Source organism: Pristiophorus japonicus, unplaced genomic scaffold (genome assembly GCF_044704955.1).
Source record: "Pristiophorus japonicus isolate sPriJap1 unplaced genomic scaffold, sPriJap1.hap1 HAP1_SCAFFOLD_367, whole genome shotgun sequence".
Taxonomy (NCBI): domain Eukaryota; kingdom Metazoa; phylum Chordata; class Chondrichthyes; family Pristiophoridae; genus Pristiophorus; species Pristiophorus japonicus.
The window spans coordinates 374,940-393,509 of NW_027253510.1; the positions used below are offsets into that span (position 1 = coordinate 374,940).

Sequence of the window (18,570 nt, forward strand, 5' to 3'; positions counted from 1 at the left end):
GTGTAAAGAGTAGAGAGGTCCCCCGCAACTTTCCTTGTATCTCGGTTCTTTTCTGCTGTTGTCTTTTTTTGTCTGAACTTATTTTTTGTGCACATCAGCTCCCTGCAGAATCTATTCCCTCCTTCACCCTGTCTTGCACTCTTGCTCCTGTTCTGCCCCTCCTGAAAACATTGCAATCTGATGTTTATGTTGCACTCCTGCACAATTCCCAGCCAGGTTTGTCAGTGCTGTTAAATCCGTGCCACCATTGTTTCTCATTCCCTCAGTAAGCCCCACACTCCCAGCATTGACAGACTTTATCTTTTGGCCGTATTTAAAGCTGCTCCTTGCCCTTGTTTATCTGTCCAAGCTCACACTTCCTTTCAGGATTGTTGCTGCACACAACTCATTGATTTGATTTCCCGCTTCTATTCCTTCTCATGCTGTGATTGACCACAAATGGTTTGTTTGTATATTTGGGTCATCCGGTTCAAACTTCCCGCGCGCCCAACCGTCCCCGCCCCGCCCCGCGCGGGGGCCCCGCCCACCGGCCCCGCCCCGCCCCGCGCGGCGCTGGGGACCAATCAGAATGGCGAGTGGATGAGGCGGGAACAGCGGAGCGGCGCCGCGGTTGGAGGCGATGGCGGCCGGTGAGCGGAGGCTGAGCCCGGGCCCGGGCGGGCGGGGAGAGGCTGGGGGCCGGGGCCGGGGCCGGGGCCGGGCTGCAGTGAGCGGGGGGCGGACCCGGGCGGGGGATGGATGGATGGGGTTAGGGGGGAGTGGGCTCCAGGGGCCGAGGTGGTGCCGGGGCGGGGGGGAGTGTGTGGCGGCAGTGGGCTGGAGGAGGCAGTGAGCGGGGCGGGGCGGGGCGGGGATAAACTCCCTCCAACACTCCCCAGTCAGGGCAGTAACTGCGGCCAATGCCAATAGTTCCCGGGACAACTCCATCTTCCCTCCTGCAGCACACAGGCTCACAGTCCTGGCTGAGAACGTGGGGCCAATCCTTTCAACCCACATCCCAATATGATCGCTTGTATTCGAGCTGTGACAACAATGTGGGGAAGTGAAGTGACATTGAGCCACCTGTGGACCATGGACGGTAACAGGAGACAGCGCGTGTATACAACACATCATCACCATCACAGGCAGTCCCTCGGGATCGGGGGACACTTGCTTCCACTCTAACACTGAGTTGTCAGGTGACGGAACCGTCCAATTGGGGAATGACAGTCTGTGCCACAGGTGGGACACACAGTGGTTGGAGGAAAGGGTGGCTGGGACTGGTTTGCCGCACGCTCCTTCCGCTGCTTGCGCTTGGTTTCTGCACGCTCTCGGCGACGGGACTCGAGGTGCTCAGCGCCCTCCCGGATGCTCTTCCTCCACTTCGGCTGGTCTTTGGCCAGGGACTCCCAGGTGTCAGTGGGGATGTCGCACTTTATCAGGGAGGCTTTGAGGGTGTCCTGGAAACATTTCCTCTGCCCACCTGGGGCTCGCTTGCCGTGTACGACTTCCGAGTAGAGCACTTGATTTGGGAATCCTGTGTCTGGCGTGCGGACAATGTGGCCCGCTCAACGGAGTTGGTCGAGTGTGGTCAGTGCTTCGATGTTGGCCTGATCGAGAACACTGACGGTGCCTCTGTCCTCCCAGGGGATTTGCAGAATCTTGCGGAGATATCGTTGGTGGTATTTCTCCAGCGCTTTGCGGTGTTTACTGTACATAGCCCACGTCTCTGAGCCATACAGGAAGGCGGGTATCGCTACCTCACTGTCGACTATAAGCTTGGTGCCAGATTTGAGGTCCTGGTCTTCAAACAATTTCTTCTTCAGATGACTGAAGGCTGCACTAGAGACGGTGTTGGACCTCGTCATCGATGTCTGCCCTTGCTGATAATAGGCTCCCGAGGTATGGAAAATGGTCCACGTTGTCCAGGGCCGTGCCGTGGACTTTGATGACCGGGGCACAGTGCTATGTGGCGGGGTCAGGTTGGTGGAGGACCTTTGTCTTACGGATGTTTAGTGCAAGGCTATGCTTTCGTAGCCTCAATGATGGTGTTGACCATGGCTTGTAGTTCGGCCTCTGAGTGTGCGCAGAAGCAAGCGCAGTACAGTATACTTCATGGTAGAAGACAAAAACATCCCAATAATGGATAATCAAGGGGCTATCAGGAGGAACTGAAAACAATCACTGTCACTAAAGAAGAAGTACTCAGTAAAATAATGGGACTAAAGGTGGATAAGTTCCCTGGATCTGATGGCTTGCATCCTAGGGTCTTAAAAAAAGTGACTGCAGAGATAGTGGATGCATTGGTTGTAATTTAACCAAAATTCCCTGGATTGTGGGGAGGTCCCAGAGGCTGGAAAACTGCAAATGTAATGCCCCTATCTAAAAAAGGAGGCAGACAGAAAGCAGGAAATTATAGACTAGTTAGCCTTACATCTGTCGTTGGCCAAATGCTGGAGTCCATTATTAAGTAAGCAGTAGCAGGACATTTGGAAAAGCATAATTCAATTAAGCAGAGTTAGCATGGTTTCATGAAAGGAAAAACATGTTTGACAAATTTGCTGGAATTCTTTGAGGATGTAACGTGCAGGGTGGTTAAGGGGGAACCAGTGGATGTGTATTTGGATTTCCAGAAGGCATTCGATAAGATGCCACATAAAAGATTACTGCACAAGATAAAAGTTCATGGGGTTGGGGATAATATATTAGCACGGATTGAGAATTAGCTAACTAACAGAAAACAGAGAGATGGGATAAATGGGTCATTTTCCGTTTCGTACACAATAACTAGTGGGGTGCTGCAGGGATCGGTGCTGGGGCCTCAACTATTTACAATCTATAATAATGATTTGGATGAAGGGATTGAGTGCAATTAAGCCAAGTTTGCTGATGATACAAAGATGGGTGGGAAAGCAAGTTGTGAGGAGGGCACAAAACATCTGCAAAGGGATATAGACAGGCTGAGTGGGCAAAAATTTGTCAGGTGGAGTATAATGTGGGAAAGTGTGAGGTTATCCACTGGCAGAATTTTTTTTTAAAAGCAAATTATAATTTAAATGGAGAAAAATTGCAAAGTGCTGCAGGGATAAAGATGGAGAAGGTAGAATATGAGAATAAATTAGCAAGAAATATAACAACATACAGTAAGAGCTTCTACAGGTATGTCAAAAGGAAACGAGTAGCTAAAGTAAACGTTGGTCCCTTAGAGGATGAGACTCGGGAATTAATAATGGAAAAACAGGGAAATGGCAGAGACTTTGAACAAATATTTTGTATCGGACTTTACAGTAGAGGACACTAAAAACATCCCAATAATTGATAATTGAGCTATTGTGGGGTGGGAGGCGGGGGTAGACTTGAAACAATCACTATCACTAGACCATAAGTTTGGTGCCAGATTTGAGGGCCTAATCTTCGAACACTCTCTTCCTCAGGCGGCCGACGGTTGCACTGGAGGCGGTGTTGAACCTCGTCGTCGATGTCTGCCCTTGCTGATAATAGGCTCCCGAGGTATGGAAAGTGATCCACGTTGTCCAGGGCCGGGCCGTGGATCTTGATAACTGGGGGGCAGTGCTGTGTTGCGGGGTCAGGTTGGTGTAAGGCCAATGCTTTTCGGTGAAGATGTCGACGATGACTTGGAGTTCAGCCTCTGAATGTGCGCAGACACAAGCGTTGTCCACGTACTGTAGTTTGATGAGAGGGTGCGAGACCCGCCCTCCTGTATGGTTCATATACAGTACACACCTCACATCGCTGGAGAAGTAACTCCAGCGATGCCTCCGCAAGATCCTGCAAATCCCCTGAGAGGACAGACGCACCAATGTCAGTGTTCTCGATCAGGCCAACATCCCCAGCATCAAAGCACTGACCACACTCGACCAGCTCCGTTGGCCGGGCCACATTGTTCGCATACCCGACACAAGACTCCCAAATCAAACGCTCTACTTGGAACTCCTACACGGCAAGCGAGCCCCAGGTGGGCAGAGCTTTCTCCTAGAGCTTTACTGGACACTGATGCATTTCTAAACAGCCAAACAAACCTGTTGACAAGCCATTGCTCTTTTACATAGAAACATAGAAACCTACAGCACAGAAGGAGGCCATTCCGACCCATCGTGTCCGTGCCGGCCGACAAAGATCCACACGGCCCTCGGTCAGCAGCCCTGAAGGTTACAGATAAACCTATGAACAATGTGGAAAATCTAAAAAGCCTAACCAGTCCACCCCCACACAACCGCGACACCCCTTTCACCGAAACATTCTATATCCCACCCCAACCGGAGACAGGTGATCTCCTGAGCGAGGCAAAAACCAGATTTTAAAATCCAGGCCAATTGTGGAAAAACAAATCTGGGAAAATTCTTCTCTGACCCATCCAGGCAATCGAAACTTGTCCCGGAGATCACCCTGGCCATATTCGATTCCCTGCAGTATTTGCCATCTTATCTGCGCCATCCAACAAGAGGTTATCCAGTCTAATCCCACTTAGCAGCTGTAGTTCCGTAACCCTGCAGATTACGGCACTTTTAAGTGCCCATCCAAGCACCTTTTAAATGTGGTGAAGGTTTCTGTATCTGTTACGCTCATAAGAAAGTGATACAATTGAGTACTGTATGCAATGAGTAAGTGTGACCCTAGCTCCTTTAATTAAACTCCAGAGTGTCGGTACAGCATGGGAGGCCTGCTTATATACAGTGCTCCCAAGGGATGCTGGGATTCCTTGGGACTCCGAACAGGTAGGCCCTCTGCTGGTGGTATGATACAGGTTGCCAAGAGTTACATACATAACAGTATCCACCACCCTTCGGGCATTGAGTTCCAGACCCCCATAACCCTCTGAGTGAAGAAGCCTCCCCTCAAATCCCCTCAGAACCTTCCACCAACCACCTTAAAACTATGCCCGCTCGTAATTGACTCCTCAACCAAGGGAAATAGTTCCTTGGTCTCCACTATATCCAGGCCCCTCAAAATGTTATACACCTCAATGAGGTCTCCTCTCGACCTCCTCTGTTCCAAATGAGAACAAAGCTAGCCTATCCAATCATTTCTCATAGCTAAAATTCTCCAGTCCAGGCAACATCCTCATAAATCTCCTCTGAAGCCTCTAGTGCAATCATATCTTTCCTGTAATGTGGTGACCAGAACTGCACGCAGTACTCCAGCTGTGGCCTAACTAGTGTTTTATACAGTTCAAGCATAGCCTTCCTGCTAACAAAGGCAAGTATTCCGTGTGCCTTCTTAACCACCTGGCCTGCTATCTTCAGTGATCTGTGGACATGCACTCCTAGGTCCCTCTGTTCCTCTACACCCTTGTGTCCTACCATTTATTGTGTATTCCCTTGCCTTGTTGGCCATCCTCAAATGCATTACTTCACACTTCTCCGGAATGAATTCCATTTGCCACTTTTCTGCCCACCTGACCAGTTTATTGATATCTTCCTGAAGTCTACAACTTCCTTCTTCATTATCAACTATGTTATATATGTAAACTTGTATTTACTCTACAGCCACCAGAGGGCTTATCCCCTGGAGTCCCAAGGGATCCCTTAATCCCTTCGGAGCACAGGTATTTAAGGAGGCCTCACAGGTTGGAGAGGCACTCGGGAGACTTGCAATAAAAGACTAAGGTCACACTTTACTTTGAGCTCACAGTGTTCAATCTGACTCTTTCTCCATACATAACTACTGGCGACGAGATACAGATAGCGAACCCAAAGATGCAGAGAACTGGGCATCCTGGAGTAATTCTCGGAGGGAGATGATTGGGAAACTTTTGTGGAGTGACTCGACCAATACTTCGTGGCCAACGAGCTAGATGGGGAAGAGAACGCTGCCAAATGAAGGGCAACCCTCCTCACCGTCTGGGGCACCAACGTATGACCACGTGAAGAATCTGCTCACCCCAGCGAAACCCACGGAGAAATCATACGATGATTTGTGCACACTGGTCCGAGAGCATTTGAACCCGAAGGAAGACGTTCCGATGGCGAGGTACCGGTTCTACAGCGACAAAAGGTCTGAAGGCCAGGAAGTGGCGAAATATGTCTCCGAGCTAAGACGCCTTGCAGGACATTGCGAATTTGAAGGACATTTGGAGCACATGCTCTGAGACTTTTTCATATTTGGCATTGGCCACGAAAACCATACTTCGCAAACTTTTGACTGTAGAGACCCCAACCTTGAGTAAGGCCATAGCGATAGCCCAGGAGTTCATTGCCACCAGTGACAATACGAAGCAAATCTCTCAGCACACAAGTGCTGCTACAAGTACGCAAATCTCTCAGCACACAAGTGCTGCTACAAATACTGTAAACAAAGCAATGTTGTTTTTGAATCGTAATGTACAGGGCAGGTCACACACACCTGCAGCTGCACGTCCACAGATGTCTGAGTTCACCATCGAGGGTGATGAATGCAAGGCCATTAACACCTTGTTGGCACTGCGGGGGTAATCATCTTTTCCATTCATGCCGATTCAAAAAGTACGTTTGCAAGGGCTGTGGAACAATGGGACACCTCCAACGAGTGTGCAGGTGAGCTGCAAATCCTGTCAAACTTGCAAACTACCATGTTGCAGAGGAGGACGGATCAACGGAGGATCACGACGAACCAGAGTCTCAGACCGAAGACTCAGAGGTATATGGGGTGCACACATTTACCATGAAGTGTCCCCCGATAATGCTGAATGTTGAACTAAATGAACTCCCGGTGTCAATGGAGCTGGACACGGGCGTGAGCCAGTCCATCATGGGCAAAAAGACTTTCGAAAGATTGTGGTGCAACAAGGCCTCATGGCCAGTTTTAACTCAAGTTTGCATGAAACTAAGAACTTAAACAAAATAACTTATTCCTGTAATCGGCAGTGCTACCGTAAAGGTCTCCTATGATGGAGCAGTGTGCAAGCTACCACTCTGGGTGTTACCAGGCAATGGTCCCACCCTGCTTAGCAGAAGCTGGCTGGGAACGACATGCTGGAACTTGGACAACGTCCGAGCGCTATCGCCTGCTGACGACACTTCATGTGCCCAGGTATTAAACAAGTTTCCTTTGCTGTTCAAACCAGGCATCGGGAAATTCCAAGGAGCAAAAGTGCAGATCCACCTAATTCCGGGGGCTCCACCCATCCATCACAAGGCGAGAGCAGTACCGTACATGATGAGAGAAAGGGTAGAGATCGAGCTAGACCAGCTGCAAAGAGAGGGCATCATTTCACCGATCGACTTCAACGAGAGGGCCACTCCTATCGTCCCAGTCCTCAAAGGAGACAGCACCGTCAGAATCTGGCGATTACAAAGTAACTATCAATCGTTGATCCCTGCAGGACCAATACCCACTACCAACGGCCGACGACCTCTTTGCAATGCTGGCGAGAGGAAAGACGTTCACGAAGCTGGATCTGATTTCAGCCTACTTGACGTCGGATCTGGAGGAATCATCGAAGGCCCTCACCTGCATCAACACGCACAAAGGTCTTTTTGTTTATAACACATGCCCGTTTGGAATTCGATCAGCGGTGCCGATATTCCAGAGAAACATGGAAAGCTTACTGAAGTCGGTCCCACACACTGTGGTCTTCCAAGATGACATCTTGGTCACAGGTCGGAACACAGACGAGCATCTGTAGAACCTGGAGGAGGTTCTTAGTCGACTCAACCGCGTGGGGCTCAGGTTAAAATGCTTGAAGTGCATTTTCCTGGTGCCTGAAGTGGAGTTCTTGGGAAGGAGAATCACGGCAGGCGGCATCAGGCCCACCAACGCGAAGACGGAGGCAATCGAGAACGCACCGAAGCTACAGAACGTGACGGAGCTGCGGTCGTTTCTGGGACTCCTGAACTACTTTGGTAACTTCTTACCGGGTCTCAGCACACTGTTCGAACCATTGCATGTCTTACTACGAAAAGGGGACGAATGTGTTTGGGGCAAAAGCCAAGAAAATGCTTTTGTATAAGCGAGAAAATTGTTATGCTCAAACAAATTGCTTGTGTTGCATGATCTATGTAAGCGTTTGGTACTGGCATGTGATGCGTCGCCATATGGCGTCGGTTGGGTACTGCAGAAGCCAATGATTTCGGGAAACTGCAACCGGTTGCTTATGCATCCAGGAGTCTGTCTAAGGCTGAGAGAGCCGACAGCATGATTGAAAAAGAAGCGTTGCGTGTGTCTATGGGGTAAAGAAAATGCATCAATACCTGTTTGGGCTAAAATTCTAATTGGAAACTGACCATAAGCCACTTACATCCCTGTATTCCGAGAGTAAAGGGATAAATACCAACGCATCGGACTATCACGTTGTCCGCATACAACTACGCCATCCGCCACAAGCCAGGCACAGAAACTGCGCCGATGCTCTCAGTAGGCTGTCATTTCCCACCACGGGGGTGGAAATGGCGCAGCCCACAGATCTAGCCGTGGTTATGGAAGCATTTGAGAGTGAGCAATCACCTGTCACTGCCCGGCAGATCAAAACCTAGACAAGCCAGGACTCCTTATTATCTCGAGTCAAAAGCTGTGTGCTTCATGGGAGCTGGTCCAGTGTCCCAGTGGAAATGCAGGAAATGATTAAGCCATGGCAGAGGCGCAAGGATGAAATGTCTATACAGGCAGACTGCTTTCTGTGGGGCAATCGAGTAGTGGTCCCCAAGAAGGGCAGAGACCTCCACTGACCTCCACAGTACCCACCCAGGCATCGTAATGATGAAAGTGATAGCCAGATCCCACGTGTGGTGGCCCGGTATTGATGCGGACTTAAAGTTCTGCATTCACAGATTCAATATATGCTCGCAGTTAAGCAATGTACCCAGGGAGGCGCCGCTAAGTTTATGATCTTGACCCTCCAAACTGTGGTCTAGGGTACACGTCAACTATGCAGGTCCATTCTTGGGTAAAATGTTCCTTCTGGTTGTAGACGCGGATTCCAAGTGGATTGAATGTGAGATAATATCGGCGAGCATGTCTGCTGCCACCACTGAAAGTCTGCGGGCCATGTTTGCCACTCACGGCTTACCCGATGTCCTGGTGAGCAACAATGGTACCCATGTTTTACCAGTGCTGAGTTCAAAGAATTCATGACCCGTAACGGGATCAAACATGTCACATCTGCCCCGTTTAAACCAGCATCCAATGGTCAGGCAGAGAGAGCAGTGCAAACCATCAAGCAAGGCTTGAAGAGGGTAACTGCAGACTTGCCTACCCTGCGTCCTGCTTAGCTACCGCACGAGATCCCACTTGCTCACTGGGATCCTACCTGCTGAACTGCTCATGAAAAGAGCACTTAAGACAAGGCTCTCATTAGTTCACCCTGATCTACATGAACAGGTAGAGAGCAGGCGGCTTCAACAAAGTGCATACCATGATAGGGCAAATGTGTCATGCGAGATTGAAATCAATGATCCTGTTTTTGTATTGAATTATGGACAAGGTCCCAAGTGGCTTCCCGGAACTGTCGTGGCCAAAGAGGGGAGTAGAGTGTTTCGGGTCAAACTTTCAAATGAATTCATTCACCGGAAACGCTTGGACCAAATCAAACTCAGATTCACGGACTATCCAGAGCAACCCACCTTGGACCCTACCTTTTTTGACCCCCCAGCATACACACCAGCGGCAACCGGCACCACGGTTGAGCACGATGCAGAACCCAACACATCAGGCAGCTCAGCAAGGCCAGCTGCACAGCAGCCCTGCGAGGGCCCAACAAATGATTTAACAATATCAGCTTTTACACCGAGACGATCAACCAGGGCAAGAAGGGCCCCAGATCGACTCACGTCGTGAATAGTTACACTATTGACTTTGGGAAGGAGTGTTATTTTTGTAAACTTGTAATTACTCTGTACAGCCACCAGCGGGCTCATCCCCTGGAGTCCCAAGGGATCCCATAAACCCTTGGGAGCACAGGTATTTAAGGAGGCCTCACGGGTTGGAGAGGTACTCTGGAGACCTGCAATAAAAGACTACGGTCACACTTTACTTTGAGCTCACAGTGATCAGCCTGACTCTTTCTCCATACATAACAAACCACACTGCCAATTTTTGTATCATCATACCCCCTACATTAAAGTCCAAATCATTGACATATACCACAAAAAGCAAGGGACTGAGTACTGAGCCTTGCGGTGCTCCACTGGAAACAGCCTTCCAGTCACAAAAACACCCATTGGTCATTAATACACTTTGCTTCCTACATCTGAGATTTTTTGGATCCTTTATTTCTTCCTTTTTCCTCAACCATGGATGCCCCTCTATCATGGTTAACATGGCCCTCAACTGTGTCCATTCTATTTCCCTCATTATTCCCCAACCTGCTCGACCTTTCTTCATGTGACAATCCCTTCATCTCAGGAATCAACCTCGTGAACCTTCTTTGAACTGCCTACAATGCAAGTATGTCCTTTCTTAAATAAGGAGAGCAAATCTGTACGCAGTACTCCAGGCGTGGTCTTACCAACACCCTGTACAGTTGTAGCAGGACTTCCTTACTGTTATAGTCCATCCATTTTGCAATAAAGGCCAACATTCCATTTGCCTTCCTAATTATTTGCTGTACCTGCATGCTATAACCTTTTGTGTTTCATGTACAAGGACCCACAGATCCCTCTGTACCGCAGCATTTTGTAATCTCTCCCCATTTAAATAATAATTTAATATCCTTCAGGACTGGGGCAGCTTGGTCAGTAGTGGTGCTACCGAGCCATTCTTGGTGATGGACATTGGAGTTCCCCACCCAGAGTACATTCTCTGCCCTTGCTGCTCTCAGTGCTTATTCCAAATGGTGTTCAATATTCAAGAGTACTGATTCATCAGCTGAGGGAGGGCAGTCGGTGGTAATCAGCAGGAGGTTTCCTTGCCCATGCTTGACCTGAAACCATGAGACTTCATGAGGTCCTTAGTCAATGTTGAGGACTCCCAGGGCCACTCCCTCCCAACTGTATACCACTATGCCATCACCACAAGTGGTTCTATCCTGCCGGTGGGACAAGACATACCCAGAGGTGGTGATGGAGGAGCCTGGGACATTGGCTGATAGATTTGATTCCGTGAGTATAACTGTCAGGTTGTTGCTTGACTAGTATGTGGGACAGCTCTCCCAATTTTGGCACAAGTTCCCAGATGTTAGTGAGAAGGACTTTGCAGGGTTGGCTGGGCTGGGTATTCCTTTGTCGTGTCTGAAGCTGGTGCTGAGGTAGATGCTGGGTGGTCTGTCCGGTTTTATTATTATTACTGTTTTTAGAGCCTAGTTAAGAGTTAACCATATTGCTGTGGGACTGGAGTCACATATAGGCTAGACCGGGTAAGGGCGGCAGATTTCCTTCCCGAAAGGACATTAGTTTAGGTTTTTACGACAATCATGGAGTTTCATGGTGACCATTACTGACATTAGCTTTTTATTCCAGATTTTATTTATTTATGTAATTACTGACCGAATGCGATCAAGCTTGACTCCTAAATAGGAGGGTTTTGGGCATGGTTTACCTCAGTGCTGCAAAAGGAGACTTGATGGGTGTTGAGGTGGAATGAGGAGGTGTCAGTCTCTTGATTTGTCCGAAGTTGCCATCGGTGGAAGTAAGCCTCCATTCTCTGTAAACAACTGGTAAGGGTCACTTCGGTGATGGACAGCCTCTCCAGCACTTTATAACTAGTACAGAGGAAGGAGATTGGGCAGTAGCTGGAGGCTTCACAAGTGTTCTTCCCCTGCTTCAGGAGGGCAATTAATTTAGTCTCCCTCCAAACCAGTGGAATTTTACCGGTTGCCAGTACCTCAGAGAAGAAGGAGATCAATCATCTCTTCGCTTTGGGTCCCAGTGCTTTTAAGAATTCGGGATAAACACCATCTGGACCAACAGCTTTTCCAGGTTTGATTGTCGACGGGGTTATTTTTGTACTGACTTAAGACTGGATCAAAATTCTGAAACAAAAGGTAGATGCAATCCATTAACATTTTATTCTGAAGGGTTGGTTTGATTTGGCTTAACTCATTATATTGACATGAATTGCTATATTGGCATCAATCACTAACTTAGTTTGAATTACTATATTTGATATAGTTACCATGTATGTCGAGTTGGAATCCGCTTGAAGATCACTTGATTTCTGTAATTTAAAACAAATGTTTGGAATCAGACTGAATCCATTAACTGAGTCCATGTAGCTTGTCTGTCTCATCGGAGAACTCTGCAATGGGTGGTGTGATCTAATCTGTGAGACAGGCTTCTGAAATGAGGAGAGTAACTCTCTCTGATATTTGCCGTGATACTTCTCCACATGGCTACAGATTGGTACAGGCAGCTTTCTCCGAGGGCCATAGGTGGAATGGCAATATCTGCTCCATCACTCCTCTGAAGCCTGAGGTGGCTCACATGCACCTGATCCTTGGGCCTGAACGTCACTGCGAATATAGCAGATGCTGTAGAGCTTGGTGCCCGATGCAGGGTGTAATAAGCCTGCAGCTGAGCCCCAGTCTGTCAGGTGAGTGAGAGAGGCTTTTAAAATGGATTCTGCTTTTTCACCTACAAAGCACATATATTCTGCTTGTTTCATTTAAAACAGCATGTGTTCTACCTGTTCAAAATAAACCCTGTCCAAGGGCAGTTGTGATAGCTACTGATGTTGCCCCCATAAAGACATGACATAGGATTACATCGGATATATGGCACAGAAACAGGCCATTTGGCCCAACCAGTGCATGCCAGCGTTTATGCTCCACTCGAGCTTCCTTCCATCCTTCCTCATCTAAATTTATCAATATTGCCCTCTATTCCCTTCTCCCTCATATGCTTGTCTGGCCTCCCCTTAAATACATCGATACTATTCGTTTCAACCACTCCCTGTGGTAGCGAGTTCCACATTCTCACCATTCTCTCGGTAAATAAATTTCTTTTGAATTCCCTATTGGATTTCTTGATGGCTATCTTATATTGATGGCCTCAAGTTATGCTCTTACCCACAAGTGGAAACATTCTCTATCCACTCTATCAAAACCGTTCATAAATTTAAAGCCCTCTGAGACTACCCCTCAGCCGAAGTTTTTCAAGAGAAAAGAGACCTAATCTGTTCATTCATTCTTGATAGGTATACCTTGCATTTCTGGTATCATCCTTGTAAATCTTCTCTGCACCCTCTCCAGTGCCTCTTTATTTCCTTGTTATATGACGACCAGAACTGTACGCAATACTCTAAGGGTTAGAAATTCAATTTTGTTTTAATACCGCTATGACTCTGCTACTGCTACGAGGCCTAACATTCAGGATAAAATGCGCCCAGGGGTAAAAATCGGCGTTGCACAAGGATTCGTGGCGCAAATCGCAAATTTGCTGCAACTTTTCTCCGAGGCCGATACCGCTACGAGTTGGGCCTAGGGAGGGTGGAAAACACCCCCAAAAATTGCAAAAGAATTAAAAAAATCACAAGACACTTAGCTATCGAAAATAATTTAAAAATAAAAACTGTAACTTACCTTTTTTGCAGGTCTTCATACCTACCGCTGTTCCAAGGGCTGCAACGCAGACGGGAGCGCTGAGAATCAGAGGACACAGATTTAAGGTGATTGGCAAAAGAACCAAAGGCAACATGAGGGAAAACTTTTTTACGCAGCGAGTGGTTGGGATATGGAATGCGCTGCCTGAAAGGGGGGTGGAGGCAGATTCAGTTATGGCTTTCAAAAGGGAATTGGATAAGTACCTGAAGGAAAAAAAAATTGCAGGGCTACAGGGAACGGGCGGCTGTGTGGGACGAGCTTAAGTGCTCTTCCAGAGAGCCAGCACAGGCTCAATGGGCCGAATGGCCTCCTGCGCTTTAACTATTCTATGACTCGAATTGGAAAAACTCAGTGTTTCAACTAGTGTACTGTATAAGGGCTTCATTGGGCTTCCTTTTAAGGTAAGATGTTGACACTATGGTCTAAAGGGATGTGGGCATGAAAAACCTCAAACCAGCAGAAGTGTTGTATGCAGGATGCAGAGTAAGGGCTCTACTCTGGTCAGGATCTGCAGAGCTTGTATATTGAGACCACGTTCCCAACAAATAGTTCTGTGTATTTGGACCAATGCAGTGGTGGGAATTGGGAGTTCTCTGTATGAAGGGAGTCCTATGTTACCGGCCTGATAGTTACCTCCTTGGAGAGATGAGGTTTAATCTGTCTTTGGTTTGCATAGAGTTCAGAACCAGTCGGTGCCAATAAAGTCTTGTTGCTGGTTGGTGGTGCTAAATTCTTAAAGGGTAAAAAGCACCTCAGTGATGATTGGGGCTGGTGACCTCTTGGTGCCGACTGATGCTGGTGAGTCCATTGTGTTGGTTGAAGTTGCTGATCCTTCAGTTCTCGGCAATGCTGGTGTTTCTCAAGCACTTGTTCAGTCTTGCTTTGTCCTGAAATGAAGCGTCTAGTTTGGTATTTTCTGGAGGTACATGCTTCTCTGTTGGCAGATCTCAACTCCTTGGGCTTCTGGGAAAACTGAAAAAAGGAAAGCAAGAAATCCAGATAGGTCACTTTAGGCAACAGCATATTTGGTACTTTAGTGTCTCTCAACAATCTAAGGTGTCTGTCTTGGCTCAGTTGGTAGCATTCTCATCTCTGAATCAGAAGGTTGTGTGTTCAACATAAGAACATAAGAATTAGGTACAGGAGTTGGCCATTTGACCCCTCGAGCCTGCTCCGCCATTCAGTAAGATCATTGCTGATCTTCGACCTCGACTCCACTTTCCCGCACTATCCCCATATCCCTCGATTGCCTTAATATCCAAAAATCTATCGATCTCTGTCTTGAACATACTCAACGACTGAGCCTCCACATTCAAGTCTAGAGAACGATCTCTGTGCTGGAACGGACAGGCCCAAAGCTCACCCAATATCGGGCTTCTCATTTACACCAAACCGACGAGCTGCAGACACCTGCTCGGATCTCCCCAGGCAGCACGGCGTTGAAGAGTATTTGAATTTGTGGTTACTGCATCAGGTATAGGTCTCGGGAGAAGGGGATGTGCCCGGGAGAGGGGGGAATCTGGACAGGTAGGTGGGTGGGCACTCCTGCACCTGTCGGCTCCACATTCATGAAAGCATTTATTTTAAACTTGCCCTTTTGCTGGTGGCCTCCAGCGGCTCCATTGAGGGGCGCTGGTTAGGCCGCAGGAAGACCTGGTTTTCTTGAATGCAGCCGGCCTGGTGCCAGCTGTGTTCAGGCAAACCAGTTTGGTAAAGGAAGCATCAACCAGGCACTCGGCCCCTGATTTGCAAACGCAAAGGACTAATGGCTGTTTCAGACGTGGGCCTTGGATGCCTCTTTTGATGCCTATACCAATATGGTGGGCGGCGCACACCCAACGTGGAATGTACACGTGCTGCTTGACCACTACACTGGACATTTTGGCGCCCGTTTTATGCCTGTAAAATGGATTCAAAGTCATCGAATTTCTTGGCCCTAATGCTTTAAATACTCCAGAACATTAACAAAAGGCTGGCACTGGGCCAACCAACTCGACTCACTTGTGAGCGTCCGGGAAGGGAGGTATTTTTATAATCGCGTGCTGGCAATGTAGTAGCAGTGTGGACAGACGGGGCTGTAAAGGAAATCACAGAATGTCACCAACACCGAGTGTAGATAGGAACACGCAAACATGGAGGTTGGGGAAAGGCCATTGCAGTCCATTGGGTGGTCCCAAAGTTCACAAAAACCCAAACTGTACTGTCGTCCATAGCCCAAAACACTTCTTTCACCAAAAGAATCTACTCAGCTCCCTCTTGAATTCACTAATACTCTCACCTTTCAATGACTCAAACAATAGAAAAATACTAAGCATGCTGGAAATCTGAAATAAAAACAGAAAACGCTGGAAATACTCACAGCACCTATGAATGCCCATCTTTCCCTGGCTGTGTACTTGCTTAAAAACTGTCCATCTCTAACCCCTTCCAGTTCTGACAAAAGGTCATCATCCTGAAACGTTAACTCTGTTTCTCGCTGCACAGTTGCTGCTGATCTGCAGAGTATTTCCAGTATTTTCTGTTCTTATCCCTTCAATGACTATGGGCAGCTGATCCAGATGTGGTAGTTACCGTGAAATATTTATTTAAACGTACAGGATTGCAGTTTCCCGAACCATGCCTGTCTGATACAGAAGACAAGAGCAACTCCAGCAATGAGAGTAAGTCCCAGCACAGCCCCCACACTGATCCAGACAATCCTCAGGTCTTCATCCATTTGGACATTAGGATCTGTGAAAGTGAGAGGGACATGTAAGGGACTGGACTAACAGAATAAGGTATTTGCCATCAAATATTGGACCTTTACCAGCCCTGATCCACAAGGTGATGTCAGACGCAGATATAATATTATTACAATGTGAACTGTACTTACTGGTTACATTGAGCTGCTCCCACTGATATCTCCCCACACTTTACAGTAATAGGCGGCAGTGTCACTGGGCTGCACATTTGTGACTGTCAGAATGAAGCTGTTATTGGAGGTGTCTCTGGAAGGCTGGAGACGGTCAGTGGAACCTGGGCTCCCTCGTGTGCTGCCACTTGCCTCATGTGTTAAAACCCACTCCATATCTTGCCCCGGTAGTTGCCGGTACCAGTGGACTTCGGTGTCACTCACTCTGGAGTGCCGCATGGTGCACTGTAACCGCGCCGTGTGACCCTCTGTGACACGTTCCAGGCCCGGAGACTGGATAACTACTCCTTTAAGGGGAAATGAAAGATAGAAATAGCTTGAAGACCATCGACAGATGGGGAGGTGTCCTTCGTGCTTAAATGCAAAGCACAATATTGCATTGTTCAGCAAAATCAATTCCAATAATTAACTCGTAGAGTTAGTTAATTACTAATTCATGAGAAGAGAAACCTTTTAATGCAGAGCTTGTATTGAACTATTGGCACCATTGGGAGATTTGAACTCATGACGGGTTGCTAGTCTAGTCCCATAACCATTAGCCTAGCGGTTACTGTACTGGACAGTCTCCTTCCAATCAGTAGTGATAGAAGGATTCATCTGTAGTGCCATCAAGCGACACCTACTCATTAATAGCCACCTCTCTTTCCGTTGAGTTTCCACTTCAGCCATTCAGCTCCAGATGTCATAACAGCCTTGATGCAAACATGGACACAAGGCAGCTTTCCAATCTGTATGGCACCAAAGAGCCTCAACAAAATTAGGTAAATGGCCTGTAGCTGAGGCCATACCTAACACACAGGAAGATGTTTTGGTTGTCAGAGGACAATCATTTCAGCCCTGGGACATTATGCTTCGTTCCTTTGTCCCAACCATCTGCAGCTGCTTCATCAATGAATTTCCCTCCATCATAATGTCAGAAATGGGGCTGTTCACTTGTGATTTCCACAGCAGACCCTGGACTACATCTAGGCTTGGGTTGACATTTGGCAGGTAACATTTGTGGCCTATCAATTGGCGCATTGAATTTACAATCCTCTTCCTCGCTGGAAGAGGAACCAGTGCTGTGGTGTAGGATTTAAATTCACATCATGTGGGGGGGCGGGCAATGAAAGAACAAGATAAGGAAACAGAATGGAAAGAAAAATGGACAAGGAATGTAGGAATAAGGAGTGGCCGTAGGTTCTATTAAGTCGGCCTGAGATGGCAGGCGGGGCCTCAGTTTAATGTTCATCTGAAAGACGGCACCTCCGACAGTGCAGCACTCCTTCAGTACTGCCCCTCCAACAGTGCCATACTCCCTCAGTACTGCCCCTCCGACATTGCAGCACTCGCTCAGTACTGCCCCTCTGACAGTGCCATACTCCCTCAGTATTGCCCCTCCGACAGTGCAGCGCTCCCTCAGTACTGCACCTCCGACCATGCAGCACTCTCTCAGTACTGCCCATCCGACAGTGTAGCACTCCCTCAGTGCTGCCCTTCCAACAGTACAGTGCTCCCTCAGTACTGCCCCTCCAACAGTGCCATACTCCCTCAGTACTGCCCTCCCAACAGTGCAGCGCTCCCTCACTACTGCCCCTCCGACAGTGTAGCGCTCCCACAGTACTGCCCTTCCAACAATGCAGCGCCCCTCAGTACTGCCCCTCGGACAGTGCCTTTCTCCCTTAGCTGCTCCCCCGACAGTGCCGTACTCCCTCAGAACTGGCCCTCCGACTGCAGCGCTCCCTCGGTATTGCCCCTCTGACAGTGCGGTGCTCCCTCGGTACTGCCCCTCCGACAGTGCAGCATTCCCTCAATACTGCCCCTCCGATAATGCGGCGCTCCCTCAGTGCTGCCCCTCCGACAGTGCGGCGCTCACACAGTGCTGCCCCTCCGACAGTGCAGCGCTCCCTCAGTACTGTCCCTCCGACAGTGCAGCACTCCCTCAGTACTGCCCCTCCGACAGTATAGCGCTCCCTCAGTACTGCCCCTCTGATAGTGCAGCACTCCCTCAGGAAGGAAGGATGTAATCGGAGATTGATAGTGGTGGAGAGAGAGAGGGAAGCCACGATTATGTGGATGGGGGAGAGAGAGAGGCCACGATTGTGTGGGTGGGGGAGAGAGAGGTCATGATTGGGCAGGTGGGGGAGAGAGGGAGGCCATGAATGGGCGGGTGGGGGAGAGAGAGGCCATGATTGGGTGGGTGGGGGAAGAGAGAGGGAGGCTATGATTG

The 18,570-nt window shown here is 48.5% G+C and overlaps 1 long non-coding RNA gene across 1 annotated transcript in view; it reads left to right on the forward strand.

The window, feature by feature from the left end:
• Positions 1-550: 550 nt before the first annotated feature.
• LOC139250297 (uncharacterized) overlaps positions 551-18,570 on the forward strand; it is a 293,445-nt gene continuing 275,425 nt past the window's right edge. The window contains exons 1-2 of the long non-coding RNA XR_011591287.1: positions 551-629; positions 13,441-13,515. This is a non-coding gene — a long non-coding RNA (uncharacterized lncRNA). The remainder of the gene's footprint in view (positions 630-13,440; positions 13,516-18,570) is intronic.